Raw genomic sequence first — 21,490 nt, 5'->3', positions numbered from 1 at the left:
ACTAGAAGGTCAGTCCCATTTGTCAAAGCAGGGACAGTCCTTTTGTCTTAGCCAGCCTTATCTAGGTTGTGGAGTCGCTCAAGGACATCATCTGCCTTCGGATCAGCAAAGCCTTGAAAAAGTTAAGCTGTGGGAACAGTGGGTCTCCTTATTCATTTATTTCTAGCATCTACTTTTGTCCTATTAGTAGGCCATAGTCTACAAACTGATAAGGCAAAGACACCCATCATTTACAAGGACCTGGGAGTACAGCTCTGTGAAACATTTGCTAACTGTACCAAAACTAATTTCAGTAGGATTTCATCATGCTCATTTCACGTAAGAGTGTTGGGAGAGCAGTGAATGGGCTGTACGATCATGGATAAAGGGGAATACTGGCCAATGTCCAATGGGGGATAGCAAATAACAAATTCATTTATTTGGCACTTACTATATGGCAGGCACAGGTAGGTACTACAGTTAGGAGGCAAAATAAGCCTGGTCCCTGCTTTCCTAGAGCTTACATTCATGGGAGTGGCGGGTGGGGGGTGGTAGTGGCAGGCATTAATCACATAATCACGTCAATCGTAATATTCAAGGAGTGCTTACTAAGTGCCTGGCTCTGTTCCACATATTTTACATATAATCATTAATTTAATGATTACAACAATCCCATGAGGCAATTGCTATCCTTATACCCCATTTTACAGATGAGAAAACTGAGTTACAAAGAGATGAAAAAACTGGCCTTAGGTCATGCAACCAGTAAGCGGCAGGGCTAGGGAAGGAACTCAAGCAGGCTGAGTTCTAATGCCTCTCAGCTGACCCAGAACCCTCCTGAAAGACTTTGAACCAGACCCTTCCAAGGCAGAGTACCTGCCGCTCCTCTGGTGCTTCCCTGAGCACCTGTTCTACCAGTTACGACACATTCCATGGCTACAATGCATCATCCCTGGATGCACATTATTATTTTTCTGAAAACCACTTCTGAAATCAGGACACGTTCCACAATTGATAGGCAAAGTTTAATAGGTGGAGTTGTGTGTTCTTTTTCTTAGTGGTAAGTAACATAAGGGGGCAGCCTACAATTGAAGGTGAGTTACACTCAGTGGAAGACAGTGCTTGTTGCTGATCTGCCTGCCCCACTGGGAAGGCATGGGGCCAGAATTGTGCAGGGCTCCATTGTGGCCATCGTTGGATGAAAGAAGTTACTCTCATATTATCTGGTGAAAAAAGGAGAAACATGGAAAACTATAGGTACAGATTCACATTCTTAGAGCTGGAAAGAGCTTCAGAAAGCACATTTACAGAAAAGAAGAAAAAAAAAAAAAACACAAGTCTGAGAGCAGAAGCTTTTGCTCAAGGTCATACCCAAGAGCCCGTTCTTGACAGAAACAAACCAGACCCAGGTCTCCTGACCTTCACCCAGCTCAGGGCTCCTGCTGCCCTCTACTCTTCCAGCCAGAATTCTCCCTGCAAGAAGCCCAACCACAGGAAACCCAAAGCCAGGAGCAGCCAGTGAGGAATGTCTTGTTTATTTCTGTTGTTTACGTAGAATCCTTTGTTCTAACAACAACAACAAAAACAAAAATCTCTTGCCTTCAACAAAGGTATTCGTAACAACAAATGCATTATTTCTTCCAAGACCAGTTTGAATTTCACTTATTTACAGTGCCTCAGCTTCTCTCCTCAATACTTTCTTCAGTTACACTCCTGGTTAAGATTTGATGTCTCTCCATACAACCCTCCTCAAGCCAAGAACTGATCATTTTCTAACCAACCAACAACCACCATAAGCCAGGGATTTGCAAATGGTATTTTTCCCCTCCATGGAACTTAGCAGTGTTTGAACCATATGCAATATGCACAGACACATAAAATCTTTGAACTAAAGAAAATGTGATTGTAAAACCGCCCTTCTCTCCAGTCTAGGTTGGACAAAGAGGGAAGGCATTTAGGGTGCTTCTGTTGTGCCTTTCATTAGAATGCTGCCTGCCAGCACTTTCCCTAAAAATAGTTGTCACGCCAGTGGAGTCCTCACTCTGGCAAACAGACTGTTCTGCACCAAGATCCTTTTTAGCTGGTTCTTAAGTTACAGGAATTTTAACTAAATTAGAAAGTTTGCCACTTTGTTCCTTGTAGAATAAAAGCTTTTCAAGCCAGAGCTCCTGAAACACAGGTTCAGCTCAGTTCTGAAAAACAGAAAAATGTCGCCTTCGCTTCTGGGCATAAAAAAAAATGTTGAAGCTCGAGGGGGTTGAGAACAAATGGAACCTCCTACTTATTAATGCTTGGGTAGTCAATTTCTTCACACAGCTATTTCCTTCACCATGTGCCTTTCTGCTAATGTTTTATCAGCACTGGACCACAGAATGATAAACGCTATCCTGTGTAAAAAGGTAAAGATGCCTTAAAAGCTCATTTGGGTGTTTCAAAGCACAGCTCCACTTTCTAAAGTGTTTTTATTTTTCCACATAAGGCTCTAATGATTCTAAAACAGACAGTAGGAATGCCAAGTAAATAAACAATTCAAAATCTGCTCAGTCAGATCTGAAAAGGGTTTCCTCAGCCTCGCTTCCAAGTTCCTCATCTTATTTTTTAAGCTTCTCCTCTTAGCCTCTAACAGCGTCTTCAATTTCCAAGAATCTAGCATCAGCTGTTAAGCAGTTTTAAAGATAAATTCTGTTTGCATCTTTTGGTATGCTTTCTTATTTATTTTATATTTTTAGGGTGCTTTCACTTGCTTCATCTCACTTATGCTCCCCATGCAGACCAGACTGGATGATGTGCTCAGGAACCCTTGTGCATGGGGCTGTTTTTGTGTCCCCAGCTATAGCACCTGCGGTTAATTTTCCCTAAGAACTACTACTGTCATCATGATACTGTCTTGCTCAAAAAGTGTCACTTCACTCTTACCAATAGAAACAATTTCGAGATAGAAATATATGTGTGTGTGTGTGTATTCATGTGTTACTCTGGAAATATATTACCATATTATAAAACATTAACAAAAATAGCAGTTAGAAAGAGGAGGTTTACAAATCTGAACAGAAATTTTAATATTTTGCTGTGCCCAGATGGCCGGCCTAGTATGTACCTGGAAGGAGTGGTCCTATTCAGAAGATCCCAGTTTTAGAAGACTGAGTCCTAACTACTGAGTGGCATTTAAGGCTCTCCACAGATGAGTCCCAAACTTCCCCTCCAGAGTAATCTAACACTGTTCCCCCACTCAGACTGAACCACTGATTGCCTGGAGGATTCAAGCTGCCCAGGAGTACTTAGGGTCATGCTGTCAGTCCAGGCTGTTCTGTGGACTAGCTGGAATATCACAGGTGAACCATTCATTCTCCTTCAGCTTCCTTGTCTATGGAATAAGAAAAATAAAAAGATGTGTGTCGATGTTCTTGCTATGAAATAAAATGAAAATGCACACCGACATCACGCTTGGTAAAATCGTAAAGGGTGACACAAGTCTTACGAAGGTATTAACCCCTATAAAATACAGGCATGTTTAAAGTCCCGGGTTCAGATAAGAAAGACTCGGGATGGATTGTCTTAAGAGTGTAAAACATCATCTTTAATACTACTGAGTCCTTACTGGCTATATATCAGTTTCATCAACACAGCAAAAAATCTAAGTCTCACACGGCAATAATCTACTAAATGCATAAACTGTGGCTTTGGCAAAAAATGAAAGGGTTAGTTTAAGGAGAAGAGAAAAGCCCTGACCAATTGAAAGAATGGAGTTTGTGAGCAACACTGGTAGGCAAGCCATTGTGGGGTGGTAAAATCAAGTCTAATTATAAACATGTCAGGTATGAGATGCCTATTTGATATGTGCATGAGGATGTTGACCAGGCAGTTGGATATATGAATCTGGACTCATGGGAGACATGTGACCTGAAGATACATATTTGTGAGTGACATTCTTAGCACTCTTCAAGAGCAAGTTCAAAAGCCACCTCCTCTATGGACCCTTCCTTAACTCTCCCCTTACACACAGCTGCAGAAAAATTCTCTATCTCTGGATTTCATCATACATTCTGTGTATTTTCTTGAGTATCTACATCTGACTCCCCTTTATACCACTGTATTTATTTGTGTACTAGACTGTAGACTCTTTGACGGCAAAGACGATGTCACTTTCATGTGTGTGTTCTCTCAGTATCTACCATTGTGTCTATATATGAAACTCAATAATGTAACATGGGGTTAATTAATTAATCTTTCTAACTATAATAGGCTCAGCAAAATTCCTTGAGAAAAAGTAACTCCAGAATGTGTGATAAATGAATGAATGAATGAATGATCAATAAGTCCCTGGAGTCGCATTGAAAGATGATCCAAAGAGAATTGGCTCTGTGCAGAATTGAGTGAAGCCTGGTGTTCTCCCAACTTGCCAAACCCGGTTGCCCAGTGCCTGTTGAACTCTCCAGGATTGTCCATCATAGTGTCCCAATTAAATTCACTTTCCTCAATCCTGTGCACTATAGTCTTTCATTTCCTTTCTTGCCCAATAAAGATGCGCCAGCCCAGGCAGCTGTCACCCTGGAAGTTACACTGCAATCAGACCAACTAATTCATGCTGATGTGATCTTGGAGCCTACTGCCTAGGCAGAGTTGCATTTTAATGAGGGTCTTGAGAGACCCAATGCCATGGAGCAAAATGACTTTAGGGCAGGATATACCTTCCCTTACTAAGCCCTCAACAAGCTAGGCCTTCTTCCTCTGTCCACTCTGGACAGAGTGCTGAGAAATGAGTAAGAGGAAGCAGCTAGGTAGAAATATGAATAGTCAGCTCTTCCCCAGAGGTTGCTTTTCTGGCCAGAGTGCCTTGATCCAGTTCTGATACTGGGAGCCCTTCAAGTGTTGGCAGGTTCCTAGTATCCTGGGTCTGTGTATGTATGTATGGAAAATAAGACTACTAAGCTGAACTTCACAGATTCACTCCAGTTCCATAGTTCAATCAAAAGCAAATTTTAATGTTCAAAATTCCAAAATCTCTCTATTCATATGTAAGGCTCTTCTCATTTTTAGATTCTGTAATATCCTTGCATAATATGGTTACAAACTTCCATTTCTCCTCTGTACAATAGTGATAGTAATAATGTTGTTTGCCTCCCAGAGTTATTGTAAAGTTTTCATTAGGAAGGCCTTTGTGAATTCAGACTTGTACTAAATTTAGTTATTATTATTTTATTATTAAAGAGTCTCCTCCTTTCTTTCTTTGCAGGTGGGAAGTTAAAGATTGCTACCAATTCCAGGTTGGAAATTTTTTAAAAGATTAGATAACTTTTTGTCTGAGATATGAACTTTAACAAACCTTCACAGCAGAAAGGAAGGAAAATGTATGACTACAGGAGGACTCAGGGAAATCTCTACTTCCATTGTACTACCAGGTCATTATGAGACCTCCAAAGGGCAAAGAGATCTGACAGACCATATATTCCATCTGAAAAATCAGAGGAATTGTTTAGTCCATCCATTCCATTTTTTCCATACAAAGCTCTTCCCAAGAATATATCCCTGAACGTTGAGTTAAGAGCATCACAAGACAGATGAACGCCTGAGCTTCTCGTATTTGTGGGTTACTTATATATGGAATTAGAAAACACTGAATTCTAAAAACAAATAAAATAAGCATTCCATTAATAGATCCTAAACATTATCTAACAGCATTTTTTAACATTAAATGAATAATACAACTTCTTTGTGCCACCACAGAACAATCTATTGCACTGAAAACTGAGAAAGAAAAAAATATGCCTGTTTTGAGTCCCAAAATTAAAATACATCAAAATGTCATTAATTCAAGTAGATTTACTAAGGAAAATGTCTGAATTGGGAACTTCTCTTGAAAGAAATGTAGCTTTAGTATTCTTAAGAAGTATAGAAAAAAACAGCAAATCTGACCAAGTATGGCCAAGTGAATGACCCTAAACTATAACCAGATTCCTATATACTATCTACATAACCTGTCTACATATTCCAGCTCCTTCTATAAGAAAAAAGACCGAGATCATATGAGATACTCTGTATATTAGGCCTAAGAAACACCCAGTCCTTAATGAGTGGCTAGCAAGAAGCTGAGGAAGCAGTCCTCAACCCCAGACAAGGGAGACTACCCTTTGGCAGAGACAAAGCAGAACTGGATACCTGCAAGTTTTGTTTCTATACTCTCTGAGCTCAGGCTATGCTCAGCTCAGCTTTAGCTCCGCTCAATTGGTGCACGAATGGGAACAAAAGAATATAGTTAACTCTTTGGAGCCATGGTCTGTGACATGTTAACTCTGAATGCCTCTGCATGTCATGTGACCTGGAGAAAATGAGGAGGGCAGTTCTCTGATTCCTGGTAACTCTGCCTCTATTAAGAAGAAAGAGCTAACTAAGAGAGATTAACTTCTGCTGACACTTGCCTGAAGAACCACAAGTCACAAATTACAGAAGTCTGAATAAATAGTCACAGAAGTAGCCACTTCAAAACAGGTCTACAAAGTAATAGATACGTCTGCACTTACCCACAGAGGTTAAATTTTAAAACAAAACAACCCATCACAATGTTAGGGACAACACTGTAATCATTGATTCTGAGGCCTGAATCAAGATGTTTGGAGATGATAAAAAATGAAATGCAATGGACTTGCCATCCTAAGGCAGCCATGTCAATCAGTGCATCACATAAAAACCCAGGCAAAGAAGAAATCGATGCTTCCAAATGGAAAGAAAACACAACTTCCAATATTTAATCTATACAGAGCTGTTGGTTTGCCTTTTTAAAATTCTTCCTTGGAGAGTTTTAAAAATTATTATGCCAAACTCAAAATTCAAGCTTAAATGCCAGTTTATGTTTTCATAGAATTTATTAGTGCAATAGTATTAATTGCATATATTTCCTAATCTTAGCCCTTGGACACATATGCTTTTGTCTTGTTTTAAGGAGAATGAGAAGGAACAGCAGTTGAATTAAGTTAACCTCCAACTACTTTAAATAATAGGTTGAACTTGGTAAAAAAAAAAAAAAAAAAGAAGGAAGTGAGACTTCTGCTTCTAATCATGAGGACATACTTGGTACCAGACTATCCCTGCTGTTGTAAACAACTCTCAAACTAGACAAAATACATGAATAAGTTATTTTGAGTCAATGGAAAACAGCACAAGACTGTCATCCCTGAGAGGCTAAAAAATGTATGTGGTGACCAGCACTACCACCCACATTTCTGCCCAAAGTCAGTTTCTGCACAACAAAGTAAGGAGGTGTCTCCCAAGAACTCTGAGGTCTTGATGAGTTGAACAGGTATAAACTGAAATTCAGGGCTGATGAAGTAGGGGGATTTGTAATATGGGGTAACGCAGAAAAAACTACACAGAGAAAGAGTTCCAAAAACCCACATACAGATCCCCTTAATCCTTTGGTAGAATATTAAGTTGTAGATGCTCAGAACATGTACTAAACAATACATGTTCAGGCAATAGGAGCTAAATGCAGATTCCAGACAGAATCTGGAAATGGAATAGTGAGATAGAGTCAAGTAATAGAAAACAAATAGCAAAATACTAGACTTAAAGTCAATCATGCAGATAATTCATTAACTGAAAATAGATTAAGACTCTAATTCAAAAACAGAGACTGTCACGCCAGATAAAAAATCAAAATCAAACTACATGTTGCTTACAAGAGGTATGCTTTAAATATAAAGACATGTAAGAATGCAACGTTCAAGATGGAAAGTATTACACATGCAAAAACTAATCATAAGCAGCTTTGTAGATAACAAAGTGGTCCTCAAAACAAGGACCAGAGATTAAAAAGGACATTTTAAAATGATAAAGGGGTCAATTCAAGGAGAAGACATAATAGTCCTAAATACGTTTATGTCTAATAACAGAGTTTCAAGATACAAGAAGCAAAAACTGACAGAATTGACAGGGAACATACACCAACTCAAAATCATAGTGACAGGTTTTGACATACCCCTCTCAGTAATCAATTGAAGAAGTACATAAAAGTCTTAGTAAGAATAGAAATTTGAGCAACATCATCAAGCAATTTAACCTAATGATATTTAGAGAACCCTACACCCACCCAACAGCAGAACACACACTCTTTACAACTCAATATGTTAAGAATTCACTGAAGGAGACTGTATATACTAAGCTATAAAACACAGCTCAATGAATTTAAGAAAACTGAAACCATAGAGTATGTTTTCCAAACACAATGAACTTAAACTAGAAAAAAGTAATAATAATATATGGAAAAATCCTCAAATATTTAGAAATTAAGCCAAACATTGGGGTGCCTGGGTGGCTTAGTTGGCTAAGCCTCCGACTTCGGCTCAGGTCATGATCTCACAGTTTGTGAGTTCAAGTCCAGGGCCGGGCTCTGTGCTGACAGCTTGGAGCCTGGAGCCTGCTTCAGATTCTGTCTCTCTCTCTCTCTCTCTCTCTCTCTGGCCCTCCCCTACTCACACTCTGTCTCTTTCTCTCTTTCTCAAAAATAAATAAACATTAAAAGAAATTAAAAAAAAAAAAGAAAGAACTTAAGCCAAACACTCCTACATAATAGTTCAAAGAAGAAATCATGAAGGAAATTTTAAAATATTTAAAACTGAGTGATAATAAAAATATATCAGTTGAAAATTTGTGGGATATAAACAAAACAGTGCTTAAAGGTAAATATATTGTTTGAAATGCTTCTATCAGGAGGAGGACAAAGAATAAAATCAGTGATCTCAACTTCTTCCTTAAGAAGCTAAGCAGAGAAGAGAAATTTTAAACCAACCTAAGCAAAATGATGGGGGCAGGGAGGGGGGGGGGAAGGAGTAGAACAGAAGCCAATAAGATAGAAAATAGACAAATATCACAATTTTATAACCACTTTAACTGGATTGAACAAAAATAAAAGAATAAAGTATAAAGAGATGACATCACTAGAGATACCACATTAAACAAAACCAAAACAGTAATAGAATACTATGAACAACTTTATGCCAATAGAGTTGTCAAATCAGATGAAATTGCCAAATGTTAAGGATACAAATTAGCCTGACACAAGAAGATGCAGGTAATCGGAATAGCCCTTGATTTAAGAAATCAATGTGGGGGCACCTGGGTGGCTCAGTTGATTACACATCTGACTTTTTTTTAAAGTTTATTTATTTTGAGAGAGAGAGAGAGCACACGCAAGGAAGGGACAGAGAGAGAGAGGCAGAGAGAATAGCACAGAGCCTGATGCACGGTTTAGTCTCACAAACCATGAGATCAGGACCTGAGCCAAAATCAAGAGTTGGACGCTTAACCAACTGAGCCACCCAGGCACAATGCGTCCAACTCTTGATTTTGGCTCAGGTTGTGATCGCATGGTCATGAGATGAAGCTCTGCACCAGGCTCCTTGCCAGGCATGGAGCCTGTTTGAGATTTCTCTCTCTCTCTCTCTCTCTCTCTCTCTCCCCCTCTGCTCCTTTCCTGTTCATGTGCATGCACATATGCTCTCTCTTTCTCTCTCAAAAAGAAAAAAAAAGAAATTAATTTAATAATTAGAATTTTTCTTACAATAATAAGTCAGTCCAGATAGCTTCTCAGGTTAAAAAACAAATAATTCTAATCAAACACAACTTCTTTTTGTAAATGGAGAATTGAAAAATTCCCAAATATGAGGTTAGCATAACACTATCAAAACATGAGTTTTATAAGAAAAGCACAAAACATATCATCATGAACATAAAGACAAAAATGCTTAATGAAATGTCAAGCAATCTAATCCAGAATTATATAAAAGGTTGATATTTCATGACTATGAGGGTTTCATACAAAGAATGCATGGTTGGTTTAACATTTAAAAATCAAAATGAATGTGGTGTTACTTTTTTTTTCAATTTAACTGTTCTCAGCAATGTGTTTGTAGTGTTATCTTTAACCAACAAAAACATTTTCCAACTCTCATTTTTTTAATTTATCCTATAGGTTCCTGAGGTTCTGTTTTTTTCTTTGCAGGATTTTTTCTCTCTGTTTCTCAGACTGGATAATTTCAAGTGATCTATCATCATGGCCGCTGGCTTTTGTCTCTGTCATCTCCATTCTCCTATTGAGCCCATCCAGTGAATTTTGTGATATATTGTACTTTTCAGTTCTTAATTTCTTTTTGGTTCTTCTCCTTTTATTTAAAAGATTTTATTGAGGTATAATTAATACACAATGTTATTTTCAGGTTTACAACATAATGATCCAACAATCCTATATATTACTCAGTGGTCACCAAAAATGCAGTCAGCAACTGCCACCAAACAACATTATTACAATATTACTGACTGTATCCCCTATGCTGTGCTTCTCATCGCTATGACATATTTATTTTATAACTGGAAGTTTGTACTTCTTAACTGCTTCTATTTATTTCATCCATCTCCCTTTTGGTCCTTCCTTAGATCTTTTATTTCTTGGCTGAAACATTCTTTTTATTAATTTTAACAATGTTTGACCTTATTTCTCAATGCTTGATTATACTAACTGCTTCAAAGTCTCTGGCAATTCCAACATCTGTGCCTTCTTAAGTTTAGTCTCCGTTAATTATCGTTCTTCTTCAATGTTCAATTTTTCCTTATTCTTAAATGCTGAGTAAATTTGGATTTTATCCTGGACATCTGAATATTTTGTTATAAGATCCAGTTCTTATATAAATCCTAAAAAGAATGTTTATTGTTGTTTTAGGAAGCAATCACCTAGGTTAGGTTCACCCGCAAGTTCTAATCAGCCTTCCATGAGCTACGATTACAGTATCAGTTAAAGTTTCAAAGTGTTGTGCTATCTAAATCTATCATATTTATATGCCAGAGTAGCCAGTCTGGGAACATGGTGATGATCTAGACTGTAACTCAGTTCTCAAAGTCTGTGGCATGCTCTTTAGGCCCAAATTCATACATGCTTAGCTCAGAAGTCAACCCAAAAATTCATATACAATCTTATGAGATTATTCTCTTAACCTCCTTTCTCTCTGCGATCTCTCCAATACTTTCTGGGTTTTGTGGCCTCTCTTAGTCCTCCAACCAGAAAGCCAGTATTTTTGTTTCCCTGCTCTGCCATGAACTTCCCACAATCGTGTCTGAATATAGGGCCAAGCAGCGTGGGAGCACAGAGAGAAAAAAAACACAATCAATGGAGATACACTCCATATTCTTAGGACCCCAGGTGTTCTGATGAGAAAGGATTCCTTCTCTTAAAATTTCAGGCACCTGTCTGGTCACCACTCTTTTCATGGTGTTACCTAGAGATAGGGCATGGAAGAAAAGGGGGAAATCCCAAAGATGCCTTCACTTCCTCTGACCTGAAGAAGCCCTTTCCCTGCTCTTCAGACAAGAAAGAGGTCCTCCAGGTTTGAGGCTGCATTTGAGTCCAAATCAGGTGACATCAGGGAAAAACAAAAAAGAAACTCCCTTGGGGCACCTGGCTAGCTCAGTCTGTTGAGCTTGCAACTCTTGATCTCAGGATTGTGAGTTTGAGCCCCACGTTGGCTGTAGAGATTGCTTAAAAATAAAGTCTTTAAAGAAAGAAAAGAGAGAGAGAGAAACTCTGTCACCATCAGTTTGGTAGAACTTCAAAATTCTCTAGTCTCCTTTCCCAAACTACCTGCTACCATTTACTTTTCAGAGTCTTCAAATAGACGTTTCATGTGTCCTGTCCAGGATTTCTTGTTGCTTTTAGCGGCAGAGAAGGGTAGAGCGTGTTGTCTCCATATGCCATGGCACCAGAACTTTCAATTATTTACCAAACTGTTGTAAAGCATGTTGACATGCAAATGTATTACCTCCTAAATTTTAACATAAAGGAAAATACCAGTGTGTTCATTGGAGCTTTCAGATGACTTGGTTTTTATTGGGCCCTCAAAATAAAGGCCAGAGCCTTTTCTCTTAACTGAAGAGTATTCTGAAATTGTATGGGCAGCTTTTAAAAAACGTAGAACTTGTTATTACTAACCTATGTAAATCTAGCTTTTCTTGATATGGTACAACCTAAACATACAAAAAAGAAATAGGGGTGCCTAGGTGGCTCAGTCAGCTGAGTGTCCAACTCTTGATTTTGGCTCAGGTAATAATGTCACAGTTCAGGGGATCAAGCCCTGCATAGGGCTCTGTGCTGACAGCCAAAGCCTGCCTGGGATTCTCTTTCCTCCTCTCTCTGCCCCTCCTCCCCTCTCAATAATAAATAATTTTTTTTTAAAGAACAAAGTGGATACTGAAACTGATCAAGACTGCAAGAGTCATCAATCACTAAGACTTACAGCTTTCTCTGTTCTTCAAATACTTGCCTGTTTTCATTGTTTAACTGTGTATCAAGTATTCAACTTGGTTTTGCTACTAAAATACCTACCAATTTATCTGTTAAATATGTAGGTTTCTTAGGAGATTTTGACAGTAGGTTTCGGCTATTTAAAAACAACAACTTAGGAAGCCATGACCTTACAACACAATCTTGTCAGGCTGAGAGTGTCCATCTCCCACCTCACAAGGGCACATGGCCTCTCATACAAATGCAGACAGACACCCAGAGAGCCAAGATTTCTGCAAACAAAATACACTTTTACCAGTCACTAACGTGATCGCTGAAAATCACCCGCTCTGAACTGAAACCAAATAACTCTAAGTGTTTTCCTGAGCTGTACTGAACCCATCATTCCTTTCTGCTAGGACCCTGGCTCAAAAGCATGCACCCCAGGGGGATTCTGGGTTCACTGGAATGACAATGTTGTAAACAAACTACCTTCAAACCTGGGTGAATAGGTCTATAAAAGATTAATTGTGTGCTTCCTAGAGGAACTCCTAAGGTAGGAACTTGATAGAAACTACTAGGCAGTATGGTGAGAAGAAAAATTAAAAGAAAAATGACAGTCAAGTCACATTACCGAAAAATGACATGAGATGCGGGTGTTGTACTTGACACAGATGAAGGTCATGGAATTGGATTTCCTTAATGCATCTCTGTTCAGGTTGTTTCCTCATCTCTATCTAAATGCTCGGCCATGTGCTCTGGAAACACTCTCCTGTGGATTTAGACTTGAAATATGCCCAGTAGCTCTCAGAAGGACAGGGTCAAATATCCGGGAGGTAAATGCAGCCTCTTTCTTCACGTGTCACATGGCCACGTCCCCTTTGCTAGAAAATAAACAGGTTGACTATCACTCTATTCACTGGTGTGAAGTATGGACACGGAGGGAGCATTTATCTTCCCAATCGACCTTTATCCAGGACGAAGCCCTGTTCTTGCCTTGCATCAAAGTCACCTACTTACACGTGCATTTCCTCAGGAGTCAGAGGCTTTTGCCTATTAGGGAAGAAGTGGGTTGACTGTGGAAAAGAAAGCTGGGAAGTTAACTTGCAGGCTACTCAGTTAGCATTTCCTGAAGACATATGCACATTCTTTGCTTTACTTCTCTCCTTCAGGAAGGCACATGATCTGCAATAGCATTAATGGGGGTTGCTCACAGGCAATACATTTTGAAAATAGACCCCTTTATATGCTACCCTTCAAGTTAACATTTGGTATTGATCAGACTGTCAGATAATAAAAATACTCTATATTTGGAGTGGAATCAAGCTGTTTACCACCTTCCTATTGTTCCCTATTAAAATGTCCTGTTTAGAGGTGCCTGGGAGGCTCAGTCAGCTGAGTGTCCAATTCTCAATTTTGGCTCAGGTCATGATCTCACAGTTCATGAGATAGAGCCTCATGTCAGGCTCAGCGCTGACAGCGTGGAGCCTGCTTGAGATTTTCTCTCTCCGACTCTCTCTCTTTCTCTGCCTCTCCCCTGCTCACACTGACCCTCTCTCAAAATAAATACAAAAACTTTAAAAAAGAAATCCTGTTTATTTCTCTAATAATCCTCTTCAAGGAACTCTGCAGTAGTTTGGGCCCATAATTTATGGACCACTGACCTGAAATAACTTGGGTCAGAGAAAATCCACGTGGGGCTGGATGTAGGGAAAAGCTTGGGAATTGCTTGGATGAACAGCACTGCTGGGTGTTAGAGGCAGGGAATGAGGTCCTGGGAGCCTGAGTGGAAACAAGAGGAGTACCAAAACCAGGGAATCTAAAACTTCAAGTAAGGCCCTATCAGCCTAACAGCCCCATCACAAGAGGATTCCTTTATGTCCAGGAATTCTGTCTCATGGATATTTCTACTGAACATTTGCCCAACAAAATTTGGCTCAACTATGAAATGAGAACTATGCTGAGTTCTTGGCACACATGAATGAAAAATTACAGACCTGCATTCAATAAGCTCATTCTTACAATATACAATTCGTCAAGTTCTGTGTTCAAGGCATGTATGGGGTGCAATGGAGACACACAGAAGGGTGTGTTACCCAAACAGAGATTTCAGAGAAGACTTTCCAGAGTGATGGCATGCTTGAATGGAGTCTGGAAGGGTGACTGTGTTGGTCAGGTGAAGAGTAGAGTAAGGGAATTCCGGATATATGTATAGAGCTTTAGCATAACCTATGCTGGAAACCACAGATTCTTCATGCAAACTGAGCAAGTACTGTGAGGTTAGAATGCACAGGGTATTTATGGGAGGGTGACTGTAAATAAGAATAAAAAAATAAACAAGGGCCAGATGTGAATACAGTGTGGTATTAAACCTATATCCAATGAATGGGGAATACTGAACATTTCCAAGCAGGAGAATGCCACGAGGAAGTGTGCCTTTCCGATAGGTCCACTCAGCGGCAGTGGCAGGGGCAGTGCTGTGTCAGAGAGGACTATCAGAGCTATCACAGTAATCCAGGCAAGGGGAGAGAATGGTGTGGACAAAGGAGAAACGGTGGGGATGCAGAACTAAAGTGAGATTCAGGAGTTTTAAAGGAGAAAACGATTTGTCTGACTTTGCCACTGCTTGCTTTGGTGAGGTGGGAGAGAAAAATAGATTATAATACAGGTATCATCAGGGTTGGGGACCTCGCTGGCAGGTGGAACCAGTTCCTGAGGTAGAGTACACTGAAGGAGAAGCCATTTGGGAGAAGGATTTTTTTACATTCATCCATTTTAGTATGCAGTTCTGAAGATGACAAACATATATAGCCATGTAACTTCCTCCACTGTAAAGACATACAATATGTAAAGACATACAATATTCCTGTCACCTACAAAGTTCTCTCACCTTTCTTTGAAGTCATTCCCTTCCCTTTACTCCAGATTAGCAACCCCTCATCTCATTTTTATCCTTTATAGTTTTTTCTTGCCTTTCCAGAATTTCACATAAATTGAATCATATACTATGTAGTCTTTTGTGTGGCCTTTTCCCACTTAACATAATGCTTTTGAGATTTATCCATCTCATTTGTGTCAGTAGTTTGCTCCTTAACATCACTGAGTCATATGCCATTGTATGTACTAAGTTGTTTATCCATTCACTGGCTGACGGGACACTTGGACAGTTTCTAGTTTGTAGCTATTTTATGAATAAAGCTGCTACAAACATTCAAGTGCAAGTATTTATGGGCACATTTGTTTTCATTTCATTTCCCACAAGGAAAGACCAAAGATTTCTCAGTAGTATGGGAAGTATTGATATAGCCTTATAAGAAATTGCTAAACTTTTCCACCACACCTATACCATTTTAATTGTTACCAGCAATGTAAGTGGTATTGTCATTTATCTGCATTTAAGTGATCCCAAAAGGTATGAACTGGAGTCTCATTATGGCTTTTGTTTGCATTTGACCGATGAATAATGATGTTGAACAACTTTTCGTGTGCATATAAGACCGTATCTTTAGTCAAATGTCTATTCAAATTATTTTTCCATTTTTATTGGGTCATATGTTTTATTAATGAGTTGTGAGAGTTCTTTGTGTATTTTGAATACAAGTCCTTTATCACATAATTTGCAAATATTTTCTCCCAGTCTGTGATTTGTCTTTTCATAATTCTAATGACACTTTCAAAAAGCACTTAATTTTGATGAAGTCCAATATCAAACTTTTTTTATAGTTAGAGCTTTTTGTGTCTTGGCTAAGAAATCATTGCCTTGTCCAAGGTTTCAAAATTTTAAATCCTACGTTCTATTCTAGAAGTTTTAACGATTTAGGTTTTATATTTTAGGTCTATGATCCATTTTGAGTTTATTTCTGTATGTGGTATGAGGTATGGGTTCATTTATTTATCTATGTATACCAAATTTTTCCAGCACCATTTGTTGAGAAGTTAAGAGGCAACTTCTAAGGGGGAACAAGATGAGTTCTTTTTGGTCATGTCGACTTTAAGATGTTCTGGTCTATCTATCCACATGGTGACATGCAGTAGGCAATGAGTCTGAAACTAAGAAAGAGATGGATATGAAGATCTAGGAATCAAGTCTTTCTGGTATTTGAACTTACTGAACTTGGTCAACTCTCCAACTAAAATGGATCTGACCAGCCAAGAGAGAATCTAGAGATGCAGCTTGGAGGAACAGGACACAACTTTTTCTGGCAAAACAGAATCAAGTGAGCTGTAATGATTTGGAATAGGATTTTAGCCCCTAAATCCTACTATCCATACCTTCTAGTGAAGAAGAAATGAGAGGCAGGGCAATAGGCTAAGAGGCCATAGCAAAAGACAAGGACAACTGTGAGGTGCTAAATTAGGCCAATGATGATGTTTAAAAACAAACAAACAAACAAACAAATGGCAAGCTAGTGCACCCAGATAGCTCAGTAGGTTGAGCATCTCATTTCAGTTCAGATCATGATCTCACTGTTGCTCTGCTGTCAGTGCAGAACCCGCTACAGATCCTCTGTCCCTCTCTCTCTGCTCCCCCCTACTCGTGCTTTCTCTCTCAAAAAATAAACATTTTTTTAAAAGCCTAAGTAATACATATTTCATGGAATGTAACTTTCATGGATACATACAAGGGGATACAGACATACAAGAAAACTTGAAGCCTTCATGAAAAAGAAAAACTGCTAAGCTTATTCTGGTAAATTTCCCTGTAAATAAGTTTTATGTTATTTACAGGCTTAGAGTCTTCACCATAAATGTTTAAACTTGAACTTCTATTCTTTATGATAGCCTACAGTCCAAATATAAAGTCTGCACAAGTCTGTTGCTTCTTACAACAACTAACACACTTGTGTACAAATGTTCCCAGACCTGTTTTACCTCTCTCCTCCAGTTCTGAATATTTCATCTCCTTACCTACAGGAATTGATTAGAAAGAAAGATGTTGTGGCAAAAAATGTTCAAAGGTCCTGCACTGAGTCAATTCTATCATTTGCTGTGTTACCAAGAGATTGTTTGCTTTGTAAAATGGCGATACTAATATCTACTATTAAGCAAGATAATATATGAATCCTGGATTCCAGTATGTACTCAACAATGTCTTTTGAGCAGAACCGACATAATTAGAAAACCATTACTGTGTCAGAAGCATAAAGTGCGTGGCACAGTGACAGCACTGGGAGGAAAAGAAGAGAAAGCCTCCAGGTACCTTGCATTGCCTGCTCCAGATTCACCCTTCCCTCCCCTTTACTCTGCTGTCTGTCCTTGCAGGGTGACTTCTATGAATATACTAAAAGTTTCCCTTGACGTGGCTTCTGGAGGGCTCAGAGAGTAAAGAACTTCAGCAAAGGATCAAGGGAGGAGGAATTCAGTAGCTATTTATTCCCTGACCAGCTCCCTCTCAGTGGGGACAGCTTGGGTTGGTGCTGCATTCAGAATACGGCTTCTTAGCTTTTTTACATCCTTGGTCCTCCTGGGTTATCTGGTGAGGTGTAGGCATCTTTCCAAATTAATAGCTTTAAATGCATAAAACACATAAGACTATACAGGAAGCCAATCATGTTGAAACACAGGTATATGTATTTCATTATATATATATATATATATATATATATATATATATATATAGTGAGTTTATGTATACACACATATACAGTTATGTATTTGTAATATGGCAATACAATACATATACTTCTTTCTTATATTAAATAACAAGATAGTATAATATAGGCAAGTTGAAGTTAAACTTATTTTTCAAAAGACAGGTCAATGTAAGGTCTCCCATTGTTAAGCATGTAAAATAACATTAAACCCTGGGGTGATCATTGACTGGCAACATACACACATAAAGTTGGACAACCAAATAATTTTGACTTTTTGTTCCAATGATTCCAAATGTTAAAAATTCTTGTTCACAAAGACGCGATGTTACAAGCAGAACTGAAGTTCCATAGCTCACTTCATTAGATCAAGATGGGGTTCTCATAAGGAACATCAAACATTTTCAAGGCTGTTTTATTAAACTCCAATCGCAGGGAGTCCTTTGTCCTAAAACCAACATGTTCTTCTTTGGCTCACTCAGTCCACATCTTCAATATAGTTTTATATCAGAGAGAGAGGGACTGTGAGTCCGTAATTCAACTTTAGTGCCATCAAGATAGAAATAAATTTTTAAAAAAACTTTTGAAGAGTCCCCAGGTGTTTTCTGTTTTATCTTTTCAGAAACTGACAGAATTTTGTATCTCACCTTCATCTTGGAAAAGCAACTCGTCTAGCAATTGAAAGTTTGTAAGGATGCTGGCCTCTACTTTTTTCTTCCATATCAGTCGCTAAGGCAAGAAAAAAAATTTTTTTTTAATTTTTCAGTAGCATCCATAATGGTAGCTTCAAGTGCCTGAGTTGAAAGATTTATTATCTTATTCATATGGTTTAAAATATCTACAAGGTAGGCCAACTCATGAATACACTGTTTCTTTCAGAAAGGTTCAAGAGTGGTGGGTTTTCTTTTTCTTTGAGAAAAGGTAAAATTCCGCCCTCAGTTTGTTAGCAGTGGCTAAAAGGTTCTCTGGCCAAAGGACCTTTGTGTGGCAGGGAAGCTCCTCACTCTACTCCTATTTCTTGATGAACCCTTTAAATACTATGATTCAGAGACTGTCTCCTGATAAAGTTGATGACTTTTGGCATTTATCAAATTCTCAGAATCGTTGACATAACGGAAACATAATGACAATCCATGTCCGTGTGAAAAGGAGTAAGTGACACAAATGTGAGGAGCTCCCAGTTTCACTACAGACCAAAAGCAGATGCATCATCAAGCCTTGTAGAAGCACCATCTGTGCAGAGTCTGAAGCTTTTATTTCTAGGCAGAGTTTTGTTTGAGGAAAAAAAAAAAAAAACTTTTCTTATCATTTCCAAAATACGAAAGGGACTCAACAAAATAAGAATTTTTCAAATGCATCAGCATGCACACAGGAAGCAAAAGCAAGGATCTGGCTACAGTGAAATGTGTTGATCTCAGGGTTGTGAGTTCAAGCCCCACACTGGGCCCATAGCACACTTAAAAAATATATACATTAAGAAAAATGTCTGTTTACATGCAGCCATACACTGAGGGGGATAGCAAAACTGCCAATTCTAAGTGACAGACTTCAGAATGGATTTTTTTAAATCAACTCTTCTAGATTCGATGTCACCATTTAAGAAGTGTTGCTATCAGCTTTCTCCTTCTGTTCCAGTCCACAAAGCAGCCCATTTTTGTCTAGTGTATATGGCTTTTCTCTCTTCTTTTACTTGGCAAATCCAAATCTGGAAATATCCCATACAGAATTAAAAATTCTCATTGAATCATCCATCCAGTTTTTCAAACCCTTAGAAAACTCTGAAGCCACCAAACTATTTCCCCAACTTTATTAACCAACAGTTGTAGACAGGCAATACTGAAGAGCATCACAGACATCTGGATTACCAAAGTGTACTCTTGCATAAACCTGAATATACGGGATGAGTGAAACCATGTTTCTTCTAGAAACGTGTCCAAGAACCACTGTATTTTCAAAGTAGTGATGCAGATAACATTTCAAAGTATCTACAAACAACTGTACTGTATAATTAAAGATTGTGTGATTTCCACTCATGAAATGGCTAGCTAGTAGCTAGTACTACGAGCAATAATGCAGGTCATTAATTGCCATTCATAACTGAAATTTTCATTAGTTTAGATGTTTAATTCAGTTAGATGTTTGTGAAAATGGAGATATAAATTTTTTCCCATCCAAGTTCACGAACTTCCCGAAATCTATCCATATGCCAAGGTTAAGAACAAGTAACATGCGGGATGCCTGGGTGGCTCAGTCAGTCAGACATCTGGCTCTTAATTTTGGCTCAGGTCATGATCTCACAAGCCCTGCATCAGCCTCTTCACTGGGCATGGAGCCTGCTTAAGACTCTCTCTCTCCCTCTGTCCCTCTCCCTGGTTCATTCTCTCTCTCTCTAACAAATAAATAAATAAAAGAACCAGTAACATGTAGGAGAAATGTCCTGAAGCTCCCTGTCTCACGGGAAGTAGGTAGGCTGTCTGGTGAAATTAGGTAAGTGAGTACAGAAAGAGAAGTAAGAGAACAAATCTCTCAGAATGGGTAAAGAATGTGAAGACACCTGTCCATTTAAATACCCACTAGAGACATCCACAGTGGAGGCAACTCCCAACAATAAGGTACACAAGATGACCGACCCAGTGGACATCAGGCAGTCCCTTTCCCCAGTCATCTGACACCTGCTCAATGGGTACAATGCCGGCTAACCTACAAAGTGGCTATATCTGCAGGGATAAAGATTATGCACATCTTGAACCATATGGACTTACTTTCATCAAGGCTGATCTAGTTACCTCCAGTACTGAGTGACCAGCATGCCATCCGTGGAGACCAATGCTGAGTGGCACCAGACCCTGAGTGGACAAGCCAGATACCTGGTGGCAAATTGCCTACATTAGATCCTTCTGATCATGAAGTGATCCATGCTTTATATTCACAGGATCAGACACATGTTTCAGGTATATGTTTGCCATTCTTCCCCAAACTCTGTCTGCTAAAGCCACTATTGAGAGACTTACAGAATACCTTATCCAAGACTACGATACCTCATACAATGCTCCTTCCAACCAGGGGACACATTTAATAACAAAGGAGAGTCAGGCATGCATTCACACTGAGGAATGAATTGTACCTACACTCAGATGCAGCTAGCTTGATGAAACAGTAGGAAAGCTTAAGGGTTTAGTTAAGGTCGAACTGGAGAATCACCTCATGAGGTTAGGCTACTTTTCCTGCAAGATGCAAAACACCCATTAAACCAGCAGCCTCTATATGGTTTCATCTTTCCCAGTCAGGATGCTGGGTTCAAGAAACTAATAGAAGTATAAGTAGTTCCTTCAATTATTATTCCCAATAACTCACTTAGGGAATTTTTGCTTTCCATTCCCATAGCTTTGGGCTCAATGGGTTTTTAAGTGATGGTTCCAATAACTGAAAGCTGAGATGACCCCTAACCTTTCTGGGCTTCTCATACCACTAAACAATAAGGAATTTAAAGGAGTTATTCCAATGGCTGATATAAATGTGCATGATCCCAATTGCTGGGTAGAAAATGAACTGCTGATACTCAATAAAAACAAGTTAGGTTTGAAATCCAAAATAATTACTAGAATTCCTTGCAGTACTCCCTTGCCCAGTGGCCTTGATCAATGGGACACAATAAAAC

Source organism: Lynx rufus, unplaced genomic scaffold (assembly GCF_022079265.1).
Source record: "Lynx rufus isolate CCGP_SWC_20201006 ecotype Redwood Valley unplaced genomic scaffold, mLynRuf1.p SCAF_13, whole genome shotgun sequence".
In the NCBI taxonomy this organism is placed as follows: Eukaryota; Metazoa; Chordata; class Mammalia; order Carnivora; family Felidae; genus Lynx; species Lynx rufus.
The sequence above is the reverse complement of the archived record's forward strand: the minus strand, read 5'-3'. Positions refer to the sequence as shown.